The sequence below is a fragment of the Vicugna pacos genome, chromosome 18 (genome assembly GCF_048564905.1).
Source record: "Vicugna pacos chromosome 18, VicPac4, whole genome shotgun sequence".
Classification (NCBI taxonomy): domain Eukaryota; kingdom Metazoa; phylum Chordata; class Mammalia; order Artiodactyla; family Camelidae; genus Vicugna; species Vicugna pacos.
Window position 1 is genome coordinate 40311550 of NC_133004.1, and position 8415 is coordinate 40319964.

An 8415-nucleotide genomic window follows, 5' to 3' on the forward strand; every position below is an offset into this window, starting at 1 on the left:
ACTCATAGAATATATAACACGAAGAGTGAACCCTAATGTAAATGGTAGACTTTAGTTAATAAGAGCACATCAATATAGAACATTAATTGTAACAAATGTACCATGCTAACACAAGATGTTAACGATGAGGGGGGCTCTGTGCGGGGAAGGAGGTACATGGGAATTCTCTGTACTATCTGCTCAATATTTCTGCACATCTAAAACTGTTCTTAAAAAAAGTAAAGCAGATGCTCTTACATGCCCCTGCCCCTCCTAACACACTCACGAATAATGACCAGCAGCCAGGAAGTGACAGCATCCCTTCTTGGAAGACCTGAAATTAACAACTGTTATCTTGTCTCAGGTCGTATGCTAATGACCCTCGGTGAGTCAGCTTTGTCCCTGGTGGTAGTGAACCAGACAGGAGACCTTCTCAGGCCTGACCAGGGGTCTCTAAATCAAGGTTCCTTCAATGTTTCAGAAGTTCTGGAGTAAACAGTGTTGGGAGTGAATGGCCCTTATCTCCTTGTCCCCAAGTTCACAGAGCAGGAGGGACCATCTGTGATTTCCCACACCACCCCACCCCCATATACACACATACAAACTTTCAAATTCTGGGCTCTGCTGTAACCACAGTAATGGACTTGGCTTTCTCAGGCTCTAGGCCTCTAATCTTGAGCCACTGGCCTCATCACTCTGACTTGCTAGACATGGTACTCTGGTTAAATGAATCCCTGGAACTTCCTCTGAGTCCAGAGGCCAAACTCAATGAAAGAAGCAATGGGTCCCCTGGAATGAAAACAGCCTTCCCACCCAACACAGATCCCACTGAGCGACTGAGGTCTGACGGTTTAGTGTGCTGGGGCCAAGATGACAATGACCATCAAGTAAAGAGCAACCACCAAGGGACAGCAGGAACTTCAAAAACATATTTAAACATAGCCAGAAACTTCCTCCAGCATATCCTGTCTGGTTGCCAAGTTCCCAAACTCTTACCCTGTGAGATTGAATTTCCATGGCGTGTCACTGGTTAATAAAACCATCAATTTAGAGACATTTATCCAGAGTGTCCTGGAAAGGGTTGGCCCCGTTGGTGTTATCATGCGTTCAGGTTGCTACTGATCCAACAAAAGCCAAATCATAAGGCAATGGAATTTGATGTGAGCAGCAATATTGAGAATTATTAGTTGGTAATTATTACACGTGGCCTTAGTTGCATGATTTAGTGGAGAAAGCACAAAATGGTGAGGCAGAACACGTGGGGTCAGATCAGACTCTACTGCTAACTAGCTATGTGACCTCTTCAAACCTCTCTTTTCTCATCTACAAAATGCGGGCAATAATAATTGCCTCGTGGACTTGTTGCAAAGAGTAATTGAGATATCACATGCCTGCTGTCTGAGAAGGTACTTAGCACATCTCCCAGCACAGGTTCGTTCCCTTCCTTAAGACATAGTTGTAGATCTTCGTGAATGATGTTTCTTTAAAATTCGCCTGAGCCCAAGAAAATATAGTAGGTGAAAAATAAAACATAAAATGATGCATCTGACAACTTCTCTTATTTCACTTTGCGTTTCCAGGCTTCGGATGTAAATAATTTACAGTGTTAAAAATGAGTTATCAGCGGGTCTTTGAGGGACAGAAGAAAACTCTTTGTAAAATGAGGGATCGTCTTCATAATGAGGGACTGCTGAGAGGAGTGGAAATTTAGAACTTAGACAAGCATCTTTTACATAGTATTCATCTGGTCGGATAGGATTTTTAATAATTAAATGGTTTTACTGCACTATCAGTGATATTTTATTAAGCTTAAATGAAATATACACTTAGGAACTTAATTTGAAACATTGCCTACTTTGTTATTCTATTTTTCATAATTGCATAAACTTGAAAATTATGTTTTCCTTTCTGCATTGCATTATCTGCCTACACGCTCAGCCTTTTGCTTTATTTATAGGAGCAATATTTCTTGTGTTTTAAAGGAAATTGATATGAAAAATCTAAATGACAAACCCAAGGCTGGCTTCAAAAGTTTCTGACTAATCGCTAATGAAATATCCATAATAGATGAGGAGGAAAGCATAAATTGCAGTGAAATGTAACTTCACTTCACAAATGTCTCGTGTTTGTTTGACAGCTTTGGAAATTTTCTTTGTCATTTTTGGAAATCAATACAAAATACCGCTAAACACCAGACTTAGCTGCTCAGCACCAAGACAAAATAAAAGATTGAAAGCTCCTCTGTCACCAGCTGTCAATTGCCAAGAATCATATTGCCGAATGCTATCATTTTTTTTCCTCTCCCTACAAACAGTACTCAGTCTCCATGAACTCTCGTTAAGGGCCAGATGCACACGCATTATGGTGGTGAATTCACAGCACAAAGGGATGGGACAGCTGGTGGTTATTGGTTTAGTTGATCAATACAGACGGGCCAGGGAGGAACCATCACCGTCACCGCCTCCGCCCACCCAGTTCTCACATCTTGAGACTCCATCGTGTACTCTGACTACCGCCAAAGCACGGATTAACCTGCTAGCCTAACTTTCCTTTTCCCTCCATGCTAAGACGCCTCCTTTATCAACAACTCTACCGTCTCAGCAGCATTCTCCTATGGGATGACTTCTCCCTGGACACCGTCACCTGTTTCCCAGAGGAGTCCCCCATCCACCCCTGTCAGGCTCCCCACTGTTGGCCCTTGTATTCCATACCCTGAGCCCCAGAGGGGCTACTCTTACAGGCTCCCCTTCCACTCTGGTTTCCCACTGGCTTGAGCTAAAGGATGGACCTGCTTTGTGAGAAGTTGGAGGACGGAGATTGGAGGAAGAAGAGGCTGGGACTTTGCCTCCTTTCTTGTGTCTGCTTTGCCTCTGGAATTTGAACATCCTCCTACAACTATGGCTTCCACCAAGCCATCCCCTCGCCGGGCTCTGCTGGGGCTCCAGCTCTCATAACCCTCCCGCTGCCCACCCCCACCCCACCGCGACCCCGCCCCGGCCTAGGCGTAGTAACATCTTTCTGCTATTGCTGATCTCAGGGACCCTCAAAACCTCTAGTTGGTTCCCTTTAATGCTGCCCACACTTCGTAACTTGTTCCTTCTTGACTTCTCTTGAATCATCTACATGTGATTCTGTTTCCTGCTAGACCCCCGACTGATACAGCAGGAATTTCAGAATATATATACGGATGTATATGTATGACTGAGACATTATGCTATATACCAGAAATGGACACAACACTGTAAACTGACTATACTTCAATTTAAAAAATGGAAAAAAACCCCACAGGTGAATGAAAATGAATAAAGAAAAAACAGGGATGCAGCTCAGCGAAGTGGAACTCAGGATTTGGTTTGTTTTACCCCTGCTGTCCGTATGAAGAATCCCAAACTTTTAAAGTGTCTCTGGTTTGCTTTTCTGCTGACTTCGAAGAGCCAGCAGGTGAAGGAGGGACCAACCAAGTCTGTCTGCCTTCCTCTCCCTGTTCTGTTCCCAGGGCCTGGCTCTGTCAAGAATGAGATGTTGAATGAATGAAGGCATCAACGGCTCATCTCAACAACACCATCTCTTGCTGGGGCTGAAAAATGCGATGGTTGTTTGCAGTTCGGATCTCAGGGCATTTAGCTCAGAGGATTAAGAGAGAAGATATTCAGCCAATGTTCTCGGAGTTGGGATGGTTTGATCCCCGTTTCCTGCAGCACATGGACAGGAAGGGGCAGTTAGGAATTACAGCCTGTTGCAAATGGCTCACAAGTCTTATAGGAGACCCCTTGCTCTCCAGGGAGACTTGGGGTTTCTGAGCTTGTGTGGCAACTGGAAAAGTTTCTACCACAAGGCTTCCTCATCTATAAAGTGGTGATAATTCCACAGTCCCTCAGCACTGGTTGGCTTAACATTTGTGGGTTTCAGGATTTGGGACCAACCCTGAAGCTCTGTGTTCTGGGCTCGTTTGCAGTCTTACCGGATGCCACCAGGCAAGTGCATGGGAGCTGGTCTGCAAAGAGTTCTCTAGCCGATGGCCTGGCATCCTTTTGGGCTGCACTCACCACCATGGACCCATTTGGAGGGGTAGACCTATGCTCCAGCATATTCCGTGACTGTGAGTTGGAGGACGGTCTACTTACAGCTTAAGTAGTGCATGTAGAATAAAGCACCTGAGATGGAGTCTGGTGCCGAGTAGAAGTTCAGATTCTTGGAGCTAGGACTTCTCTACTGTGGTTTCGCCTTGGGGTCGTTGGTGATGTGCTCGTGGTGTGATGGGGCCATCTCAAGTTCCCTGGCCAGTCTCTTAAAGGAGGCCAGGCTCTATGGGCCCACGCCCTCGGGAAGGCAGCACACCCAAGGGGCACGGGGAGCGTGGACTTCTCCTCCAGGCTGGGCGGAGCTGCATCAGGTCTCAGGCAGAGCTGGAAAAAAGAGGATTAGGAGACGATGCAGAAATCAGGTCTGCACAGGCTTGTTCTTGCTTTCGGCTTCCAGGTCACAGATAAGGGTGATGTGATGAAAGTGGACATCAAGTACCTGGATGCTGGCTTTGCATTTGTAAAGAGAGGAAGACGGGGCCCAATGGTCCAGGCCCCTCTGCCTTTCACATGCCTTCATTCCCTCAACCTCAGCTTCTGAATTCTCAAGTGTGCAGGACATAGGGGCCAAATCACCCACTTATCACTCCACAGGGCCACCCAGGTAAGCATTCTGAATTGCTCTCATCTGGCCTCTTTCCTGCTCATCTTTCAGGCTCTCCCCCATCGTCCCTGGGGTAAACCTCTCAGCCCCGCCCAGCATCTCAGCCTCCATTCTGCCTCTCCCTGTCCCATAGTCAGCCCTCCTGCCACACCAGACTCTTCTCTGCTCCCTGAACACACACACCAGTGTGGGCTGGCCAGTTCTCTAATGGTTGGTGTCCGCTCTTATGGGTCAGGGCTCATCTATTCTGAGTGGCTAGTTGCTAGAATTTTCTACCACCAGGCACCAGATTTGTCGCTGACTTATTTCTTTGCCCAGAGTTTAACCACTCCATGCAAGGGGTAGGCAAGTCTTCACACCCCCTAGACTAGGCAGTTCAGCCAGCCATGCTCTGGGGCTGGCAGGCATCCTTGACTCCTGAGGTCAAGGCTATCCTTTGGCCCCCAGTGCATAACCCACAGATTCCATCTCAGAATCGAACGTTACCTGCCATCTGACCACATTTCAGTTATTTTTCAGTTTAGCCCACTGGACTGAGCTATTTGAGGAGAGGGACCTAGTCTTATTTCTCTCTGCATCTCCATCACCTACAGGCCTGGCACATAGTAGGGCTGCAACCAATGTTTGATGAAGGAAGGAGGGAAGGAAGAAAGGAAGGAAGGAGCCAGATTTACTCCTCAGGTAAGAATCAAAGGTCAAGGATCATAAGGTCCAAGACCATCTCACCATGCCCTTCATTTTTAAGGTCTCTTTTCAGATTTAAGAACGGGAGAGTGATACTTGCCACTGGCCACCGCGGTCATGGGTGACCAACCCGAGCCCTAGTTCCCCACAATTTCCTGAGCCTGTGAAAGGAGCCAGCTGAGGCTTGGAGCCAGCATCAGGCCATCAGCAAGCTCTGAATCTGATAAAATCCTGGCGGTCCCAGAAGCCAAGCTGGACTGGAGCGTGAGCTCATCAGATGCCTGGGATACTTGAATCGACTTGTTCACAGCTCTCCCCAGTCATGTTTGTCATAATTCATGATTCACATGAGATTTTTAACAACAAAAACACTCAGATGAAATTTTTATATGAGATGTTTTTCACTCCTCATACAAGCTTTATCAACCATTTTGATCACACACACACAAAAAAACTCTGGCCACTTTCACAATTATTTAAGGATTTTTCTTAACTTGTTTTTCTACTTAATTTGATTTGGAGATAGGACCTCTGGGGATTGGAAGGTGGCATTCAATTGTGGCTTCTCAGGTGACTCAGGCAATTTGATGATCCAATTTGCTTTCATTTGTGGGACAGAACATCATGTATTATTTTTTAAAAAAAGCTGCAGCAATACCCTAAATGTCCCTTCTTTTCTGCTGAAACAATACTCAAAGAAATAGCCCATCTCTTTATATTTCACATTGATATTTTTCAGTGGCGTATACATACAACCAATAAGAGATGTATTATAACTTTGCGAGAATCCTTATCTTTGAATAGAGTGACTTTCCAATTCTCCAATAAGTAGCAAGTCAGCTCATTACTGTCATTATTATTGCCATTTAAAAACTCTCCACTGATTTTTATTTCTCTGCTGTCAGAGGTGCTGCTGCTTCAAGGGTGAGCCTTGTACACAAACGCCTTCGAACAGCAGAAGGGGAGGGAAAAAATATTTAAAAACAAGGAGGAAACAATTCTATGTGATGTGAATTTTATGTCAATTAAAAAAACTTTTTTTTACAAAAACAAGGATGATATGGGAGAGAATTCAAGAACTAGGTTCTAGAAATGGCCTACAATGCAGCTGTTTTGAAGAATACCCTATTATGGTCCTTTCAAAACAAGTTGGCTTTCTCTTGGTTTATTTGTGCTGCGAAGCCAAGGGGACACGTCCACTTCTCCTTCTAACCAGGGGAAGAGTAGCTCGGCCGGTCCTTTGGAAGAGCAGTGAATGATGGAGGCAGTGGCCAGGTCCTCCCTCCTGGACTGACAGTCTCTGTCCTACCCCTGCGGGGCGTGCTGGTGGCTGACAGGACTCAGGTGAATCCTTTCCCAAGATGGCCCTTCCCCAAAGACATCCACCTTGCTCAAGTTCAGGCCCCTCCCCCGGGATAGCCCCCATCCTACGGCTGGTCAATGTAGGGGGTTCAGAGGCCCAGTTCCCTTGCCTCAGCGTGGGACAGCTCTGATAGGTCAGCCCAGTTCCAGAGATCCCATGGGATTGGCTGAGGCCTTTCCTGTGACTGCATCGCAGTTCAACTCTTCCCCTGCTCAAACCTGCTTCCCTTAAAAATATTGATCCATTAATTCCTAATAGACTTCCTGTACACAAACTTCTGCCTCAGAATCTTCACTCCAGGGGACCTGACCTAATACAAGCAGGGAGCGGGGGAAGGGACCAGACTGGGAATTGGCTGCTGGGGGGCCCATGGGTGCTTTTCAAGAGTGAAGCTCTCAGAACATGGCTGATGGCTCTTGGACCAAGAATGACCTTTATACTCCCTCTTCTTTTCTTTTTCAACACCTTTATTGAGATACAATTCACTTGCCTTATAATCCACCCATTTATATCATACCATTCAATGGTTTTTTGCATACTCACTGAGTTGTACAACCATCACCTCAGATTTGGAATATTCCCTTCACCCTGAAAAGAAAAGAAACCCCGTATCAATTCACAGCCACTCCCCATTCCTCCCCAACTCCAGCACCTCCCCAACCCCTGGCATCCACTAACCTGCTTTCTGTCTCGATGGATTTGCTTTTCCTAGACATTTCACATAAATGATATCAAACAATAGCTGGTCCTTTGTGTCTGGTTTCTTTCACTTGCCGTGATGTTCTGCCCTGTCATAGCACATGTCAGTACTTCATTCCTTATTACGGCTGAGTAATGTTTCATTGGGCGGATACACTGCTTTTTGTTTATCCAGTCATTAGGTGATGGACATTTGGGCTGTTTCCACCATTTGGCTACTGTGAATAATGCTGCTATGAACTTCTGTGTACAAGTTTCTGTGGGACCATAGGCCTTCTTTTCTCTTGGGTACATACCTGGGAGTGGAATTGCTGGGTCAGAGGTTAACTCCATGTTTAACCTTTGGAGGAACTGCAGACTGTTTTCCAAAGTAACCACGCCATTTTGCCATTCCCTCATGTTTCTAGAATAGGCTTTTCCTGTGGAGGTTTTCTGGGATGTACATTCTTTACCTCCTTCTCCATTCTCACCGCTGACCCATTTCCATAATCTTTATTTTTATAATCCTTAAAGCCCACCTGAAATCTTACCTCCTCTGGGAAGCCCTCCCTGATTAGCCCCCTCCACAGGGGGCTTCCTCTCAGTCTCTGTGTATTGGTCGCTTTGTCTCCATGGTACAACATGAGAAGTCCTGCGCTCAGTCCACCTCTGCTGCAGACTGGTATCTGGCAAGAGGAGGAAAACCTTTGGAAAATGCTTGCTGGACCCAATGTGATGGAGTTCAGTTTTCCTGGGGAGTCTGGAGGAGTGTGCTGGGCTCGGAGAAGGGAGGGAGCCTCAGGCAACAAAGACAACTGTGCAGAAACAAGATCTTGTTCATAAAGTTCCTCCACCCGGCCAGCCTGTTACCTGTGGGCACATTGACCTTCTTGTAATTTAATCTCTTTCGTTCAACTTGACTGTAGATAGGACCTTTGTCTCTGAAACCGACTGACCACACCAGCCCTAGCCTCCATGGAAACCTTTTGGGCTCGAGCTTTTCAAAGTAGCCTGACTCTTAAGAG

The 8415-nt window shown here is 46.0% G+C and overlaps 1 long non-coding RNA gene across 1 annotated transcript; it reads right to left on the reverse strand.

Moving 5' to 3' along the window:
• Positions 1-3229: 3229 nt before the first annotated feature.
• Positions 3230-7506, reverse strand: LOC140687141 (uncharacterized). The gene is made up of 4 exons (XR_012061278.1): positions 7391-7506; positions 7256-7300; positions 4134-4385; positions 3230-3671 (listed from the first exon to the last, which is right to left on the reverse strand). It is a non-coding gene; the product is annotated as an uncharacterized lncRNA (long non-coding RNA).
• Between the last annotated feature and the right edge of the window lie 909 nt (positions 7507-8415).